This window comes from Carettochelys insculpta, chromosome 1, assembly GCF_033958435.1.
Source record: "Carettochelys insculpta isolate YL-2023 chromosome 1, ASM3395843v1, whole genome shotgun sequence".
Classification (NCBI taxonomy): domain Eukaryota; kingdom Metazoa; phylum Chordata; order Testudines; family Carettochelyidae; genus Carettochelys; species Carettochelys insculpta.
In genome coordinates this window covers 196457277-196476376 of record NC_134137.1, presented here as the reverse complement: position 1 = coordinate 196476376, position 19100 = coordinate 196457277, and the positions used below count along the sequence as shown (strand labels likewise).

Genomic DNA, 19100 nt, shown 5'->3' with positions numbered 1-19100 from the left:
GCATAACTCCAACTTTTGTGTAAGTTGAGGGGAGATGGGAAACTGACGACCTGCCCAGCAGGGCAGGTCAGTTTCCTGGTACCCAGTGTGTCAAGGAGCCAGGCACCAGGGTCAGGCTGGTTCCCATCTCCCCGCTGTTTGCCACTTGTGGGACCTGGGACCCGCTTACAGAGGGGGGAAACTGAGCAGGGCAGAAGCCTTGGTCAGTTTCCCAGCTCCCCTCCACTGGCTGGAGACAGGAACCAGGGGCAGCCTGGCTCCTGTCTGCTCTCCACTTTTTGCAGCTAGGAAACTAACCAGGGCTGCTGCCCTGCTCAGTTTCTCAGCTCTGCAAGTGGAGGGGAATCAGGAGCCACTGTAGGGACTGAGAAACTGCTCCTGTCAGGAGCAGCAGCCTGGCTCTCAGCTGGGCCCCTGATAGGAGTGGTTTTCTGTCAGGGGTGGCAGCTGCAAATCAGGCTGCCACCTTGACAGGAGCCAAGAAACTGCTCCTGTTAAGGACAGCAGCCTGATTCGTGGCTGCCACCCTAACAGGAGTGATTTCCTGCTTCTATCAGGAGCAGCAGTTGCTCTAACCCATGGGTGTCCAACCTTTTGGCTTGCCTGGGCCGCATTGAGTGAAGAGGAATTGTCTTGGGCTGCATATAAAATATATAATTAATGTATAAAAATCACATAATAATGTTAAAAGTTTACAATCTTGTGTGGCCGCATTACTAGCTGTCCAGGGCCGCATGCGGCCCGCGGGTCACAGGTTGGACACACCTGCTCTAACCTGAGATGTGCAACTTGATTGTGTGTGTCTCGAGGGTTTACTGAATATAGTACTCTTTCACCCAGGACTGATTATTATCTAGTACAACTTGAATCTCTCTTAGCCAGCTCCAGATAATTGGTTATTAGTGGACAGTTTTATCAAAAGACTGAGATGCAACAGGAACAAAGCAGCCAACTCTGATTTTATCCGGAAAGGTGTTCGTTCATGGCTGTAACAAGCATGGTTTCAAATCCAAAAGCAGGGAGGGTCTTGATTGTCATGTATGGAGGGCGCCATTGGCATATAAGTACATTTGGAATTGAATGGCTACTTCCAGTTAATTTCTTCAGTAGGGTTTAGGAGATTTAGCTAGGCCTGGTTTAGTGCATATAAGGAGAAGTTTGCATTACAGTACTAACCAACGCAGCTGTAACTTGTTCAGTAAGCGTGTGCTGTACAGACAGGAGAGTGCTTTCCTATCAGTGTAGTTACTTTACCTGTGTGAGAAATGGAAGCTGTTAGTGGCAGAGCAAAATCACCTGGGGAGGGGGAGAGGACTTTTTTGCATCTCTGAGCTATGTAAGTTAGATTGATTTGCCCAATAGTAACAGTGACGAAGGGTCCTGTGGCACCTGATAGATTAACAGAAAAGTTTTGCGCATGAGCTTTCGTGAGCACAGAGTCACTTCATCAGATGCTGATGAAGTGAGTCTGTGCTCACGAAAGCTCATGTGCAAAACTTTTCTGTTAGTCTAATCAGGTGCCACAGGACCCTTCGTCACTGTTACAGATCCAGACTAACATGGCTACCCCTCCGATACTTGCCCAGTAGTGTAGACTTTATCTCAAGACTGGGGGGGGGGGGAATTAAAAGGTTAATTTTAAAACTGGGGTAGAAGCAAAGCAGAAAGTAAGAGTGGATCACGGCCATTCCGCTTCTTTATAAAGAAACCAAAAAGATCTTTCCTGTCTTAGTCTGAGAAGCCATATGATGACTGTTTTTGTGTTCTAAACCCACTTCTGTCAATGATTCATCTGTGGACCAGTGGTGATTTCTGTGATCTTCAGAATATGGTTCAGGAAGACAAAAACTGGTCCTTTGGTATCAAAAAGCTTGAGAAACACTAAAAATTAGAAACTGGAAAACAATCTTTCAGAAGATCTTAGGGTTAAAACAAGCAACTACGTTAACTTGAGCTTCAGAATAGGAATCGATAAACCTTAAGAAGCTTTATTTCCTTATCACTATCTTACATTTTTTAATTTAGAAAGACTGCAGAAAAAATCCTTTTTTCTTGTGCAGTTACACTTTTGAAGTAGTTCTCTTTACTGTAATTTGCTAATGTTGCCAGGGAACGCTTTCCTTTTTGCCAAGAAAGTAAAGTAAAATATTTTGAACTGAGGCAAGTGAATTGGGACCTGTGGACTTTTCTAACAAATTTTGTCTACTTATGTTTTTCTTCTGATAATTGGGCAGAAAAGGCTGAGCTGAATACTTATGTATCTGGGATCTAAGGACTAATGTTCCTTTCCAGTTGCTCTTAAGGGCTATAATTCCCTCAAGGGGTTGTGGAGGTGACACGAACTTTTAGAGATGGAAGCAGGAAAGCCAGTGAAATATCTGTTTTGAATAGTGTAATCTTTTATAAAAATGATAAAAGAAGAGAGATCACTTATGACATTAATGTGCAGGGAAAGGCTTTTAGCACAGTAAATATAGAAGGGTCGAAAATATGTCAGAGCTGCCACCTTTGGGATTTTGGAGGGAAATCCTACACTCTTGAGGCTTATTCTTGCTGCCAAAACCTAAAGTGGAATTAAAGGTTAATATACAAAATTAAAAATATGTATATTTGAGGAAGGGAGGTTATTTAATAGGCTAGCTGAAAAGTCCCTTCTTTCTGCACTTCTTTCTTGTGCTCTGCCTTCTGTTTATTTACATTTCTGTTCCATCAATCGAAATGTGTATGATCTTCATAATTGTATTATAGAACACCTCACAGATGTTAACATGTTGGCTCACAACACCCTGGTAAGGTGAGGAAATAGTATCTCCAGTTCATAGAGGAAGGAATTGAGGCACATAAATTGAGGTCACAAGAAATCTGGCAGAGTTTAGGAACAGACACTGAGTCTCAGTCTGTAAAACTAACACCAGAAAACAATATTGCTATAGACACCTTTGTTTTCAATATTCCATCACAGTTTTGTGTATACTAAGTCTAATTGGGATGTAGACATGCGGACATGTTCATTTTGGGAGGTGGTAATGTATGTCAGAAAACTCATTGTCAGAGTATATGAGGTGGAAGACAATAACATTAGTCTCAAAAGTCTGAATGTTGCACCCTAAAGCCTCATGTCAGCAGTCTCAATATTCATGCCTCTACAATACTTTTTGCCTTTTGTTTATGCATCCTGTAGGCATATCCATATTACAAAGAAATATTGCTTTCTTTTACACTGTAACTACTTTGGGGGGCTGTGGGGGTAGGGGGCACGCCTGAGGGTTGTTTTTTTTTGGGGGGGAGGGGAGGAGGTAGAGAGCTCACAGTGGATGAAATCCTTGTCCCATTGGAATCCTGTGCCTATGCTCTGATTACACTGGGGCCAAATCAAACCCTCTTTTTCCAAGTCAGATTGTGTATCATTGTGGTACAGGTTGAACCTCTTTAATCCAGCAACATCCATAATCCAGCATGATTTTAGCTGGACAACCACTTATCATGGATGTGCCCGCTTTTTTTGTGGTTCCATGAAGTTCGTTATAGTCACTAGTCCTGGCTCTCGGTGCAGCTGTAATTTGACCCTAAATGTTCCTTGAAGAGCATTAAGCAGTATGACCAACACTTCCACTGCTTGACAATATTGACCTCCCGTGATCTGGAAAATTCTCTTGTCTAGTACCTGCCAGGTCCGAGGGTGCTAGACTGGAGATGTTCAACCCGTAGCGAGAACTTACAATCTTAATTATGTTCCTCTAAAGAAAACCTTGCCTTCTTTAAAAGGTTTTCTATCTGAGTGCCTTTCAACTTCACTTTTCAAATATTGTTGAGAAAAAGGATTTTATTTATTATCCTTTCCCACACTTTCCTCTTCTTTCCCACCTCTCCACACACTTTCTAGTATTGAACCTTTTGTTATTTGTTTGATACACATTTTAGACTATTTTTAGTGTACTGAACAAATGCCCTTGTTGCGTGTGAGTTGGGGAAGTGTTGTTGGAGAGATTAAATAGTTGTTGACTTATTTTGCTTTGTATGTTCCATATAAGGCTCCTTTAAATAGGGCAAATATTAACTATATTTGTCTATCTGTAGCACAGACTGGAAAATAGAAGCAGAGTAACAAAAGATTTAAAGGGAGACCCAGCATGTTACATGTAAAAGGCTTAGTGTAGGTCCCGTTATTTAACTTCAAGAAACTATTGCAACTGGTTGTCTACAAAATGATATCCTACCTCAACAAACAATACAAGAACATTTCCAAGTCTTGCACTCTTTATTTTTATTTATTTATTTTTAAAAAAAGTTAAAGCTATAGTTTAGGAGAGTCTTTTCTGTGGTTGCTCTAAAATACTGGGACTCTCTGATCAATAGTGCAGGCTAAAGTGCAGCTCAGAAGATTTGAAATTCATACATTTACATCTTTCATAAGCTGTAAACTGTATGGGTTTTCTTACTGTTTTCCTTTTTTTGAAACAAGAAATATTGAATAGTCTTGCTGTTTTGCTGCTGATTTTGAGGTGCAGATATTTATGTATTTTTCTTTAGGCTTTTAAGGGCTCAAGCTTAAGTGGTAGATCATTATACCTCTGCATCAAGAGTTGAAAGGTGACTAACTCCGTCTGGGTGCACCCACTGTAATTTTAGAGTCTACAGATGTTGTTACAAGTCAGCTTAAGATTTAAAGGTGAAAGTATAGTGAAGTTTGGCTGAATAACTTTTATGGCTTTGCGTTAATGTACGCAAACAAAGAAACTCTTGTGTTTTTTTCCATGATGTGTGTACTGAGCTCATGGCTTGCATGGTACACAGAGGAAGATGTGATAATTGGTCAGTTGTGCAATAAAGTTCAAACTGTATGCACTCTTTTATTTCAAATTGAAGTTCTCATTAAATTCAGTTTTTAGTATAGCCTAGATGTAGGCACTTTACTAAATGGAATACCTATTGGAGGGATAATGGCTTAAAAGTATGTTGTATCTTACTTATAGCTTTACGTTTAGACATGAAAGCATCTTATATTTCTGTGTATACCATTAAGGACATTTGAAGAACCTACTGAGATAAAAACAAGTTTTTTACAATCCAGTGAACTTTTGCCACTGTGTTTAAACTTATAGCTAGTTCTTCTAAAGTTACATAGATAATTTTATTCTTTTACCCTCAAGGTTTTGATCAGATATTGCATTTAAACACATAGGGGAAAAGCTGTGAGGGACAGAGTTGGTTTTAAGCTGACGTGAACTTTGTGAGCGACAGTGATATAGGATAAAAAGGCTAAAGTTTCTTTTAGAGAGAGAATCTTGATCCACCAGATTTAGAGTATGAGGGAAAAATGAGACAGTGAAAGAAACTCTTCATAGCTATTCATTTAACTATTCTCATTTCTTATTGACTGTAGAAGTTTGCTGTGGATGTTAGTTTGCTTGACAATGATTTATCTTATTTTTAGCAAGAATAATATACAGGAAATTGTTCTTTTGTATACTCTTTATAAGTGAGAGTCTGGCAAGAACATGTGATTCCTGATTACTAATCCCAAAGAATTATTAAATTGATTAAAGCAATATAACATAGGCATGATTATCAGTAACTTAGGCCATGTCTACACTAGCCCCCCTCCTTTCAGAGGTGGCATATTAATGAGGGATTTTGTCAGATGTTGATGAGGCGCTGCCATGAATGTGCAGTGCCTCAATAGCATAATGGTGGCTGTGCGCGATTCAAAAATGCTGCTTGCAATACACACACTGCCCATGTAGCTGAGGGCCTTTTGAAAAGACCCCTGATTTCTAAAGCCCCTTTTTCCCATTTGATTTTTTGGGAAGAAGGGGCTTTCGAAATCAGGGAGTCCTTTTGAAAGGCCCTTGGCTACATGGGGGAGGTGCATTTGGAAAGTGGCACTTTCGAATCACCCGTGACTGCAATTATGTTAGTGAGGCACTGCATATTCATGGCAGCGCCTCATTAGCATCTGACAAAATCCCTCAAGAATATGCTCCCCCTGAAAGGAGGGGGCTAGTGTGGCCGTAACCATATGGTTTTCGCTTTTCGTTAACTATACTCCTAAAACATAGCCGCCACATCTGATGTCATTAAAGAGAAATGGACTAGAGTAGGGTGAGTAGTCTCTATCTTCTGAGGCCATAATGGAATGGAGGAGTTCAGGGCTTTGCACTTAGGGCATGACATTGTTTGCATAAACCTAACAGGTCTAAGAATAGGTTTACTAAGGATGACTTAATTTTTTTTTTTTTTTTTGTGAATACAAGTGCCTATTTTGTATCAAAACTAAATCCAGGCCACAGTGTACACATTTAACCAATTCATGGGGAGGAGTTAGGCATGGAACAGTGGCTGGTAAAAGGCACGAGGAATAAAATGCATGGAACATTGACTGCAAACTGTCTGCCAGATGCCTCTTTGCACCATACATGTCTTTCCTCTCATATTTAACTATGAAAAAGTTTCCTTGGTGTATCCATAGTCATCTATACCAGTTTATTTCTACCAGCCTGCTGCCTTTCTCAAGTGTGTCAGGGAGGTCTCAGGGATGGATCAATGAGCAACACTTGACTAGAGCATAGTTCTGCTGCATATATCCACTAAGACAGGGGTCTGCAACCTGTGGCTCTTTAAGGACTTTTTTGTTGGTCCCGCCACTATAACTGCAAAGTTAAAACAAAACAAACAAAAAAGCCCACTGCAGATTTTCGATAAACAGTGAACGTTCTACAGTAAACATATCACATTACATATCGTTGTGTGTACGCTGTTCTTAAAATGCTTACAGGAAGTATGGTTTGATGACATTCATTAAGGAACATCTTGTATTCCCATGTATTGTGGCTCTTGAATTAAGTTTTTTTTACCAAATTTTTAAAAAAGGCTCTTTTGCTGATTGCTGACTCCAGCTGTAGGAAGACAGAACATGTTCACCAAGATTGTTGCACTGGGACACGAAAGCTGACAACAGCTAGTTCCTGAAACAGACGTTTTTCTCTCTCTTTATAAACCCTGGTCAAGATTTCTATTGCAACTAAGTGAACTCATTCTTTTTTCCACCTTGGACAGAACAGATACTAAAGAGGCCTAGCCTAGACTTAATCCTTGCTTTTGGTCCCAATGGTTAGCTGGATTATGAATTCAGTCCTACTTTTCTGCTTGGTAGTAAAGAAATGCAAATGTATCCATCTTCTCTTCTGTACTGCACAATTTTCTTCCCTTTTCTTTGCTGCACTTCCAACCCCTCCAGTGGCAGGAGTCCTGTCATTGTGGTACGAGGCCAGTCAGGGGGACCAGTAGTGGCAGAACATGTCTTGGGTAGTAAAACGGAGTGTTAAGAAAATCTATAATGATTCAGATGAGATGGGAGCTCTGTAATTTTAAATTGTGGCAGTCACAAAACTTCACTGTTCTCAGAGGTTTCTTTGAATCAGATAACACAGTAGTACAGGCTTTCACATGGCTTTCACACTCCTGGCTTGAAAAAGACGTCTCTGACCAATTGAATCCTATGCTTTTCTAACTGTTTAAGCAACTAACTTTTCATCAGCTGCAGCCTAAAATAATAGTCTCTTCTTTTCAGGGAAGAGAGAAATGCAGTATTCAGTACAGTGAAATTAGGTTTTCTGGCTTAAAGAAGAGATTGCAACTCTTCCCAGAACCCTTTTAGCAAGATTCTTTTTATGAAATGTTAGCTTTTTAGCAGATGAGGAGTTGGCCCATGTTAGTCATTGAAGTTACATCAGTTTATAGAATCTGAACTAATAATTGAGCAACTGGAAAGATTCAAAAAGGAAACACTCCACAGTAGTTCAAACCAAAGTGTTTTTATGTCTCCCTTCACATTTTCCTTTTTAAGGAGAGAGGTTAATATTCTGAAACAGTGGGCATGGTTTTTGTGAAAAGTTTGTAAATCGTTACTGTTTTGAAAATAAAAGAATAGTAGGTACTTCATCTTTTCATTCCAGATCCTCTAGTACCAATAAAATAAGTTGGTGATCTCAGCTCTAGGACACAATAGTTGAGATCACAGAACCACCACTCATCCTTCAGAATGACTGGCATATTTAGCAGCTTTTTACTCAAAAGGGAATAAGCATTGCTTATAATGGAGAATTCACCTCCCCCCAGCAGTTCATGTCACAGAACTGAAACATTCCACATATCTCTCAAGACAGAGCTTTTGATATTTCTAGGGAAGAGGAAATAAAATTCCTATTATACCTGGACTTCAGGTGGAACACTTTTTTTCATTATTTTTGTCTTCAACAGTGGTGTTGAGACAATGTCCCACTGCATAATATAAAGAACAAACTTATTTCTGTGCCAGACAATATTCAGAGGGCGTTATCCCCAGTTCATTCAAAGCAAGCAACACTACTGCATCAAAGAGTGAATTCGATCGGTCCGGACCTTATGAATACAAATGAGGATTTGGGTACGCATTACAAAGAGATGCAATAGACAGGATTTAAAATTATCTGAGACTCACAGGCCACATGTATAATACAAGTCAATCAAAAATTCGGAGTTAAGACTGTTTTTGTCTGTGAGTTGACAATGAAGAAAACCTAAAAGCCAAGGAGAAACTTTCCAGTATTTGCTTTCAACCAGTGAAATCATCAATAAAGTACTGATTGTTTACACCTGTTTTTGTAGAAATCTTAAGGATAATCTCAGTAAAAAGTGGGTCTGATATGAATGACTCCTAATGGTGTGTGTTAACAAGGACCTTTTTGAATTGAAAAAATATTTACTAACATTTATTCTCCTCATCATCTTCTAGTAAACTTTTATGATATGGCTTACGTTATATAGTTTGACGCAAACTGTGTTTGTTTTGTTTTTTTTGATAGTCTTTTTGAAATAGGACTTAAGAGTTTTGTTTTCTCTTCCAAATAATCTGATCCTAGTGAAGGAATCTGAAGTTCCAGACCTGCAGACATTAAGTGTGTGTTTTAACTTGGAGCATACGAGTTGGGCAACTGAAGTTAATAGGACTACTTTTCTACTTAAAAATTGAAAGAGTAGAACCTCTGTATCACAGAGGAAATTTAAATTGTTCTATACACTGAAAGAATGAACTACTATTCTTTATTGCTAACTGCTTTGCTTTGCACCTTCCCTGTCAGCAGATGGTCTATAAAGTATTGAAGTGTCTTGTATGGCATAATCTCTAATTTTGTTTATGGGCTCTGTCTACACTAGAGCAATCTGTTGACAGGAGTTACTGTCGGAAAATATTCTTTCAACAAAACTTTTGTTGACAGACTGCAGCCAAACACAAAAGTGGATCACTCTCTGATCCATTCTGTTGACAGAGAGGCCAGACTGCCTGGCCACTCCCTTGACAGAATGACCCCTGGAACCCTGTCTGACAGGTCACAATGCTGGCAATTCCTTCCAGGGGTCCTGGTGAGATGTGCCCTTAAAGGAGTACCCCCCAATGACACCCATTCTGTGCTCATGCTGAGGCTCGCCTGCCTCCACGAGGGATAGCACAGCTGCTACAGCAGGGCTCATGCTTTGAGGGAGAGAGACGGCTCCCTCCAGGTAGCCATTGTATGAGAACAGTCTGCAGGCTTGCACTGGCCCTACCTAGAGGTGCTTCAGCTTCTGTGGAACCTTCTCATGGCTGTCCTCCTCGTCCTTCCCAGGTAGGGCAACCCTTGTACCACCTTTGAGGAACAAGCCCTCGCTGCTGCACAGACCTACCTGCAATCTCCCCTGTGCTCAGGTGGGTCCGGAGGCACAGCGTGAGTTCCGACTGGTGGGACCAGCTCCTGGTGGGACCAGCTCCAGAACTTCTGCATGCAGAAGGATACCTTTGTGGAGCTCTGTGCCTGGCTCATTCCCGCATTCCAGGGACAGGACACTCAGCTGTGGTCTGTCATCTCTGTGGAGAAGCTGGTCGCCATCACCACATAGAAGCTTGCCACCTCTGACAGCTCCCGCTTGGTGGGAAATCAGTTTGATGTGGGGAAAGTCCACTGTGGGGGCCATCCTCATGCAGGTAAGGCACTCTTGGGCTTCCGGCCCTATATGAAGGCGGTGGAAGGGGGGATGTCCTGGCCAAGGAGGACCCTTGGGTAAGGGGGTGAAGAGTGCAAGGAGTGGGGGTGAGGGAAAGCCCCATCCCTTGGGGGCCTGTGCTGTCCCACCCTCACATAGCCTTGTCGCTAAGGGGGCAGCCTCATGCAGGGGACTTGTGGAGAGCTCAGAGGGAAGCAGATGGGAGGGGTCGTGGGACACACACAGACCCCGCAGGGCCCAGGGGCTCCTCCTGCAGTCCCTTCCTTTACAGGTTCTGATGGCCATCAACATGTTCCTGCTTCAGAGGGTCCTTCATTTGGCAGATGTGGATGTGGTCATGGCCAGATTGGCAACCCTGTGGTGACCCAACTTGTTCGGGGCTATTGACAGAACCCACATCCCCATCTGTGCCCTGGACCACAGCCTGACTAAGTATATCAACTACAAGGGATAGTTCTCCATAGTGGTGCAGGCCCTGGTTGGCCAACATGGACAGTACCTTGAGGTGAATGTTGGGTGGTTGGGTCAGGCTCACGATGTGTGGGTGTTCCGCAACTCTGGCGTGTGCCAGAGGATGGAGGGAGGTACCTTAGTCCTCTGCTGGGAGCTGGTGGTCGGGGACATGCACATGCCTCTGTGCATTGTGTGGGATGCTACCTATCCACTCATGCCTTGGCTTATGGAGCCCTACACCAGGCAGTTGGACCCAAGCCAAGAAATTAATGCCTGACTCAACTGGACACTGATGTAGGCAGAATGTGTCTTTGGTTGCCTGAAGGCACACCTTAGGTGTCTCCTCACACCCCCCGGATATGGGAGAGCACAACATACCCTGAGTTGTGGCTGCGTGTTGTGCTCTGCACAACATGGAGGAGGGGGAAGGAAAGGCCTTCCTACTGGGGTGGGGGGATAGACACCAGCTGCGGCTACAAGCAGCTGGGCATGTCTTCCATCTACCAAGCCCATGGAGATGGGCTTTGGATTTGTGACGCATTAAGGGAGAGCTTCTGCCATGGCTCCCAGGACACCCCCAGTGGGGGCCTGCAGCCCTATCCTGTCCCCACCATGGGCCCTCCCTTTGCCCCCTCACCCTTCTCCAACCTCTCCTCAATAAAGAGGGATGTGGTGATGGCGTTCAAACAAGTTCTTTACTCCAACAGTTTGAAAATAAACATTGTAATAAAAAACTATTCACAAGGTGCAAGAACAGTGACCTATCTGCAGTGAGGGAGACTTGGGAAAGTGGGTGGGGTGCATCAATCCATGGAAGAGGTGGGGGGTACCTTGACCCTGATCTGCACTGGCCTTGGGATCCCCTCCCACTGCAGGTTAGGGGTCCCTGTCAGGGCAGGGTTGGGGCTGGGAGCCTGGGGAGGTATGGAGGCAGTGTGGCTGTGATGTTATCTTGGTTGGCAATGGGGCTTGAGGAGCAGAGATGCAGGCATGGCCTTGCGCCATTGCAGAAGGTTCAGGATGTCCTGTGGGACGGCTGGTGGGGGGCGAGGGTGGGGAGTCAATGGCAGGGGAAGTGGTGGCGGTGGGGGAGCACAGGTGGCAGCGCCTGTCCCCTATGCCCTGGGGTGGGTGACGTGGGGTACTTACCAGAGAGTCCCTTGATTGGCTCCAGGGTCACACTGGTGGTAGCCCTGATGGCGGGGCCTGAATCCAGGGTGGTGACCATGGTGCTGCCTCAGGCCTCGACCACGTCAATCTCCAGATCTGGTGGGGGGTTGGGTCCTGACATGCTTCTGGTCCTCCTCCTTGGACTGCAGCTGGTGAGGGAACTCCTCCAGGGTGTCCAGAGGGGAGATGTCATCACTCACCAGGAGGTGGTGGAGCTCCCTGTAGTAAGGGCAGGTGGGCAGTCCTGCCCCAGATCTGAGCCTTGCACCATGAGCCCAGGTGTAGCCCTGCCTCAGTTCTTTAACTTTTACCCGCACCTACTCCATGGTGCAGGCAGGGTGGCATCGTACCGCCAGGGCTGTGGCCAGCTGGCATAAGTAGGGGCATTCCTTCTCTTGGCCAAGGGGTCAAGGAGGGTGTTTTCCTCACCCTCCTGCCCCCCCCCCCATATCTAGGAGGTCCTTGTTCTTCGGCCCAGTCCAGGAGGGGACCGTACTTTTTGTGCCCTGGTGGCTGCTGGAACCACCTCAGCCTGCTCCCTGGAAGGGCTGGGAGACCATGAGGGGCCTGGCTCTCTGCCGTCTCACCCAGCTCCTTTGTCAGGAGTGGCTCCAAGGGTGTGTTGAAGAGCAGAGTGCTACTGGGCTGCTTCCATGCTCTCAGCTTCCTGCCACAGGGTTTCCTGGGCTCCCTGCAGCTTTAAGAATGGCCAGAGGAAGGGACCATAGCGTGCTGATTGGTGTGGACAGAGTGCCCCCTGGGGCAGCTGCCTGGCACCCTTTAGGACTCTTCTGTCAACTGAAGCCGCCCCTCCCCCTCCCCCGAATGTCCAGAGTTGATTTCTATTGACAGAGATCTGTCGAAAGAGGCATTCAAGGGGGAGTGGCAGAACGCTGTTGACAAAAGTGCCACATTCTGTCTATTTACTGTTGACAGCCTTGGTAGAGTGGAGGCTCCGTGGGTTTTGTTGCCAGAAAGCCAGTTTCGTCACCAAAACTCTCTAGTGTAGATAGAGCCTAAGTGTCCAGGATGGGGATTGTCTGTCTCTTGGGCAGTCATGTTGAAAGTTTAGTACTCAATTTGCTTCCTTTTTCTTTGGCAAAATAACTCTGAGATTAGAGCAATACAGTATATGCTAATATGTTTTTGCATGTTCCTAAAGAAAGTCTGTGGATGTGTGCGCGTCAATAAGCAAAATAGTTGGTATATGCAAAATACTAAGTCATACTTAAACAAGCTTTATTTGGTGCTCTGCTATGAAACATTTCAAAACGAGTATTTCAGTTGTGAACTTTTCCAGACTTTTTTTGCAGGTGACACTGTATTCTGAACCTGTGTATGTCTTGGCTGTAGTGTACAAGATTAGTTGCCATTTTATAGATAAAACTCAATTAATATTTTTGAGCCTCAAATGCTCCCAGTTGCACCAATCTGGGGGACATAAAGGAAAGCCATGTAAACAAAGATTCTTCATGATCAGTTTCGCTTATTTAGGAGAAACCTAGGACTTCCCAAGTGTGTATTTTGAGGCAATGGATGTGAGTTTCCATTCTTTCATTCTGTAGATGCCACCATTCACAGAATATTCATGTATGCAAGACTTTTCTAGCAGTTCCACACCTACTCTCCTTCCCTCCCTCACCCCCCTTTCTCAAGCACCTGCAGTGCCGGAGAAGAACTCTATAAAACATTTTGTTACCTGCTACTCTAGTTTTTCTACTGTCCCTTTCATTTCAGTTTTTTTAACAGTATACCCAGACATCTTGCTTTGCCCTGCCCAGCTTAGGGAGGTATTTTTTTCTTTTAATTACAGTTTTCATTAACCTTTCCTTGAATATGTTCTGTTTTTCACTGTATTTACTTAAAGTTAGCAATTTATTATTTAGTGTATTTGGGAACATATATAGTTCCCTGGCAACTCTTAAATAAAATTACATGCTTTGACATACATTAAAGCCCAGGGAATTATTATTTTATTCTTGAATTACATAGCCGAGTTTTTTTTTTTTGTTGTAAATATTAAGTAATGCACAGAGGGAGAAGGTGGGATGAGAAGTCTCCTCTATTTAAGTTAATTTACATATAGGACATTCTTAATCAAATGATTTACTTTTAGTTGGTGAAAAGTCTTGGTGGTCTGAAGTAGTTATTGGACAGGGCTGTTTTTTTACATTCCCCTCTCCCACAAGTTTAAGCTTTATGTTTATTGTGCCAGTGCACCAAAGTCTTTACAGACCATGTCAAAATAATAAAGGCCCACTCGCCTCCAGGGGTTGAAAGCAGCCAAAGGAAACGTGCGTGTTGTTTCAACAGTTCAATAATGAAGTGTCTGAAGGCTCATACACGTGTTCCCTCTTCCTCATGTGTTGCCCACCCCATGGCATATAAAGTTTCTTCATTTTAATGGATGTGGTTCAAATCCTGAAGTCACTAAATTCGACTTCACAAATATACACACTTGAAAAAATAAATAAGCAAAAGATGAATGCGGGATATGAGAAGAAAATTGTATTCTAATGGTACTTTTTTCTGAATTGGAACTTCCTCACTAGAGAACCAAAATCTTTATGGTTTCTTTTGCAAACTATACTTTCAACAGTTACTCAGTTCATTGATTTCATCACCTTCTGTTAGCTTGTTAGTATCCTGAAGAACAATAGAGCTGTAATGCAAGAGCCCTGTGCTTTTTAATTCAATTAAACCCAGATATAGATAGTTAAGATTTCTCCTTTTGTTTCACATTGACTTGTTAAAGATTCTTTTGTGTGCTGATCTGGCTTGAGCCAGCCTAAGTAACCATCTAGTTATGGAACTGGAATGTAAATATTCAACTTTTTTTTTTTTTCTCCTGAGAGTAATTAAGAAAGCTCTAATTAGTAAGCCATGGAGTGGGGCGAAGTACACAGCACCCATCCACGAGAAACAAATGCAGCCCAGATAAGCATTCAGTAGTGGAACAAATCAATGCATGCATACATTAGGTACTTGGTGGTGGCTGACTTTAATTACTTACCCTTCAATAAGAACCTGATGCTACTCCAGCTGTACTTACTGTTTTAAATAAATGCTCCTAGCATGAAGAGGCATGTTAGAGAACTTGAAGAGTACTAACAGATTTCTAAATAGCCAGAGAGTGGAGCTGAAATCTCTTAAGCTTCACCTCTTGGTGTGTGGGGAATGGCCGCATTAACAAATGCAGGTGTAAGCACTATAGTGTACCTAAAGGTTTGTCTTCATCATGAATGAATGAAAAGGGAAGTGGATCCTAGAACTGAGAGAATATTATTTTAGTCCTAGATAGGTTGTAAATCCTTTAAAAATAAGAGGTAATTTTTAAATTAATTTATAACCTCTCAGAAAAACAGTAATTTTAATATTCTGACTTGCTAGATTTTTTTTCTTTCTCTGCTGCTAACTGCTCGTATTGGCCCACTGGAGCAAAGTACTGACCAGTTGGGATGTAAATTTATAAATTAACTAGGAACCTTTCATTCAGTGCTTTTTTCAGAACAATTGAATGAGAGGTGTTATACAGCAGTGCCCAAAATTACGGAAATACCTCTTGCACCCTCATCTTTCAATATAATGTCAAAAGAGAGTTGCCAAGTTGTCCCTCCATTATGTCTTGCAGATCTCCCTTAACCTCACTGCTTTACAGTACAACAAGAAGTCTTGTGGCACCTTATAGACTAACAGATATTTTGGAGCAAAAGCTTTCGTGGGCAAAGGCCCGCTTCATCACATGCAAGTGTGAGGGGGTGGTTTCAGAGGGGTATTTAAAGAGTGGGGTCCCACTAAGAGGCTCTCCGCCTTACTGGGACCCCACTATTTAAATACCCCTCTGAAACCACCCCCCACACTTGCATGTGATGAAGTGGGCCTTTGCCCATGAAAGCTTTTGCTCCAAAATATGTTAGCCTATAAGGTGTCACAAGACTTCTTGTTGCTCTCGAAGCTGCAGACTAACATGGCTACCCCTCTGATGCTTTACAGTAGTGACTTTTCTGTCTTGAATAGGTGTGAGGAATCTCAGATCTCTTGATTTATCTTGGCGAGGGAGGGGAAGATGATAACCTTACCTGGGCATCTCCTGAGGATCAAGTTCATGGTTCTTCAGTACAAAACTGCTAGCCTCGGAGCAGCAACCTGCTTCTGGATAGTTGCCCTCCAACTTAGCTTAACATTTTTGTTTTTAAAAAATTGGCACAGTTCAGAAATAAAGAAAAATACTACAAAATGTTGATTAAATGAGCATGTCTTATAGTACACGGAACTAACTTAGCTACAACTTACTTATGCAAAATTGGGTAATCAATGTAAAGTTCATACGTTGTAGGATTATAAAGTGCCTTCCAAGTACCTATGGCTGTGTATAGCATCTGTTCTCTCCCCTCATCTGAGAGTCTTAATCCAAATTCCTTCACAGATATAAGGAGGAAAAAAATTGTTCTTCCAGAGTACATTTTGCTCTCCCTTCTGATTAAGGATTTCTGGTTATCCTGTTTGAAGTAGGCTCATCTTTGCATAACATATAGGGACATTAAGCTGTCTCATTGTTTGGTGACAGTCATTCAAAATGTTATGCATAGTCAGTAGCCTTAACAATTTTCAACAACACATTGGAGACAGGCCTTTAATCCCTTACAACTGCCAGTCCTCGTCATTAAATATACCAATTTATGCATGCCAGAGAATTGGAAGGAGAGAAGAACTGTTTTCCCAAGAGCTGTCCTCATATTGCAAGTAAAAGTTTTTGGAGTTCATTACAATATTATATATAATCATATATATTTATTTTCATAACTTGAAAACAAATTTAGGCCTCCTAAAATGTTTGTATGCTTTCTGTGTGTTGTGGGGAGGAGGGAAACTCTGAAACTTGAAGTTATTTCCTGTAAATATTTTTTGACAGGAAAAGATAACCTAAGAATCCCTTTCCCTCAGCCACCGCCTCCCTCCCTCGTTAAGATAAATTTCAAGAAAAATTTCCTACCACAGTTGTTAGACCCACCCCCACCCCCAATACCTCTGCTGCTATTGTGAAAAGTATGGGCCTTGGCTGCTCTTCCCATTGTGTGAATATGTTGCAACTGTTCTGGAAAGAGGCAGCATTTTTCCCCCCTACTCCTTTCTCCTTTCCACCAAGGAATTGGCTTTTAGCCCCTTTACATTTGGGCTACCACCACTATGCAAGCAGAGAACAGCAAATGCTCCTTTTTCTTCTCCCACAGCAAATGTTAGCCCATGAGCAATATTGAGCTATGTGAATGTCACAAACTGTACTTGTACACAGGAGCATAGTTTTGTGGTAATAGTTCTATGCACCCTTTCCTACAGAGCAGAACTGATTATCAGCAACAGCTTTTCCTGTGGCTTTTGGTAGTCCATTGGAAAGTGTGTGCTCATTCAGATAACGATAATGCCACGTTTGCTCCAAATAATGGTCGATGCGTAGATGATTCACACACAGAATACAATTTTACAGTTAATTGGTTATTGAAGTAGTTTTATTCCTGGATGAACTGCTCTGTAGTAACAGAAGTAGTATGACTCCTAAAATATGTCTGGAGAAGTTTTCTGTAAATATTAAGCTGTTACTAAGAAAACTTGGAAGGATACAAATCTCTTATTTCTTTTAAGGTTGGCATCCTTATTGTTTGGCTAGCCTTAAATCTGCAGAGTGCAAATCCTATTGATTTCTTTAATGTGAACAAGGTAAGGTTCTGGAATTGTCCATCCCCACATGTAAGTTGTAGAGTCTTTCAGAAATATTTTCATTTATTAAACTGTCAAGACAAAATGGAAAGAGGAGGCTCATAAGATGTGCCACTTACAATAAAGCCTTTTCACAGAAACAAGTAGGCCCAGTGAGCCTTTCAGATTTATAAAACAACTTTTTATTGCTCGGACATAGTGCTGAAAATGTAGCATGTTTTGTTGTGGGTAATTTAAATTGCAACATTCCTACTCATAGATCCGTGGAAGGAAATAAAACTTGACCAATCCATTTTCCAATAAGGTTTTCCAGCATATTAATTTCCTGAAAGAAGACTATATGAGCTTTTAAAGAACTAACTTTTGATTGGTCTTCATTCTTCATTTATGTTAAATGTAACCACATTAATCCATCTAATGGCAAAAGTCTCTAGGATAACATATCCTCCTTTTGCTCCAAACTCCTTATATGTTAAACATCTATCTCTGCCTTTGAAAAAAAAGCTTCAAATATAGTTTAATGATATGTGTAGACACCCCATTTTCTTAAGAGGCTTTTGGAGGTTATTTGTGGTTCCGTGGTTGTCAAATGCTCTTTTTGAACTATGAATGCATATAGAATTAGCCTCAGAACTAATTTGTAGTTTTTGAACATGCACACTTTTATTCTAGACATGTAAATTGACTTGTCTGGATTTAAAATGTTTAACTTTTTATTAAGCTTTATTATTCTGCATCTGTTCGCTGAGTTTAGTTTTAGTTTTAACCTGCATTTGGCATGTAGATAAATTCTATAGAATTTTAAGATCCTTTTGTTTGTAACCTATGAAGTTAATCTACCAAGGTGTAAATATGTTTAACCATCTAAGGTTCTGTGACTAATACCATGTAACAGTCGTAGTTTGAGACTTGATCAACCTAGTTTTTCCTGGAAGGCATCCTCTCAACTGAATTTAATCTATTTGGTGTCAGGGATGGAAAGTGCTCTAAAGTTCATATGTTTTTCATTTAAGAAGGCTTCAGTTATGATTCTGGTAGCATCGGCACATACTGGAAAATAAGTTTAGGCTATTAAGTTAAATGGAATGTTTTTAAATTAAGTCTTGAGTATTTAAATTTCAAATCACATTAATAGGAAGCGGAGAGCTTTAAATAGAATGTGTTTGTTAAAAAAATACACTCAGTGTCAGTACTGACAAGAAAAGCAAAAAAAAAAGAATAAAAAAGAAACAAGGTTTTGTTAGCAAAACCGTTAGATCCGATCTGTTAAGCTCAGCTGTCCCTTATGGGACTCGGCCTTTATTTTAAGAATTGCATTTCTACTAGAGTCTGTACGGGGAACTATAAACTGTCTTTGACATCAACAATAGCTGGTTTTATAAGCTGTGTTGAAGGGTGTTTATGTATCGGGGGGGCCAGAATCAAGTTCTTAATATATTTCTCTCATGCTATATTGCATTTTGGTGGCATTTTACAAATCCTATCATGATACGTTCACTGCCAAACTGACTAATAGACTGGTCTATTAACACCATCTGTCTGAGGAATCCACAGCCTCTCCTTCAACTACTGGTTTAGTTTTCAATGGAAATGCATTCTTTAGCGAAGGCATGATTCTCCCTCCCCGACCCCCACCCCCCCACCACCAAACCACTGCAACCCAAGTGGTGATTCATGCTGGAATTTCCCATAACTTTTTTTTTCTCTCTTGCATGTCCAGTAAATGTCTCTGGAGAGTGGAG

The 19100-nt window shown here is 41.9% G+C and overlaps 1 protein-coding gene across 1 annotated transcript in view; it reads left to right on the top strand.

Moving 5' to 3' along the window:
* The window catches only part of ROBO1 (roundabout guidance receptor 1), a 1118017-nt gene that overhangs the window by 658148 nt on the left and 440769 nt on the right, over positions 1 to 19100 (top strand). The window lies entirely within an intron of this gene.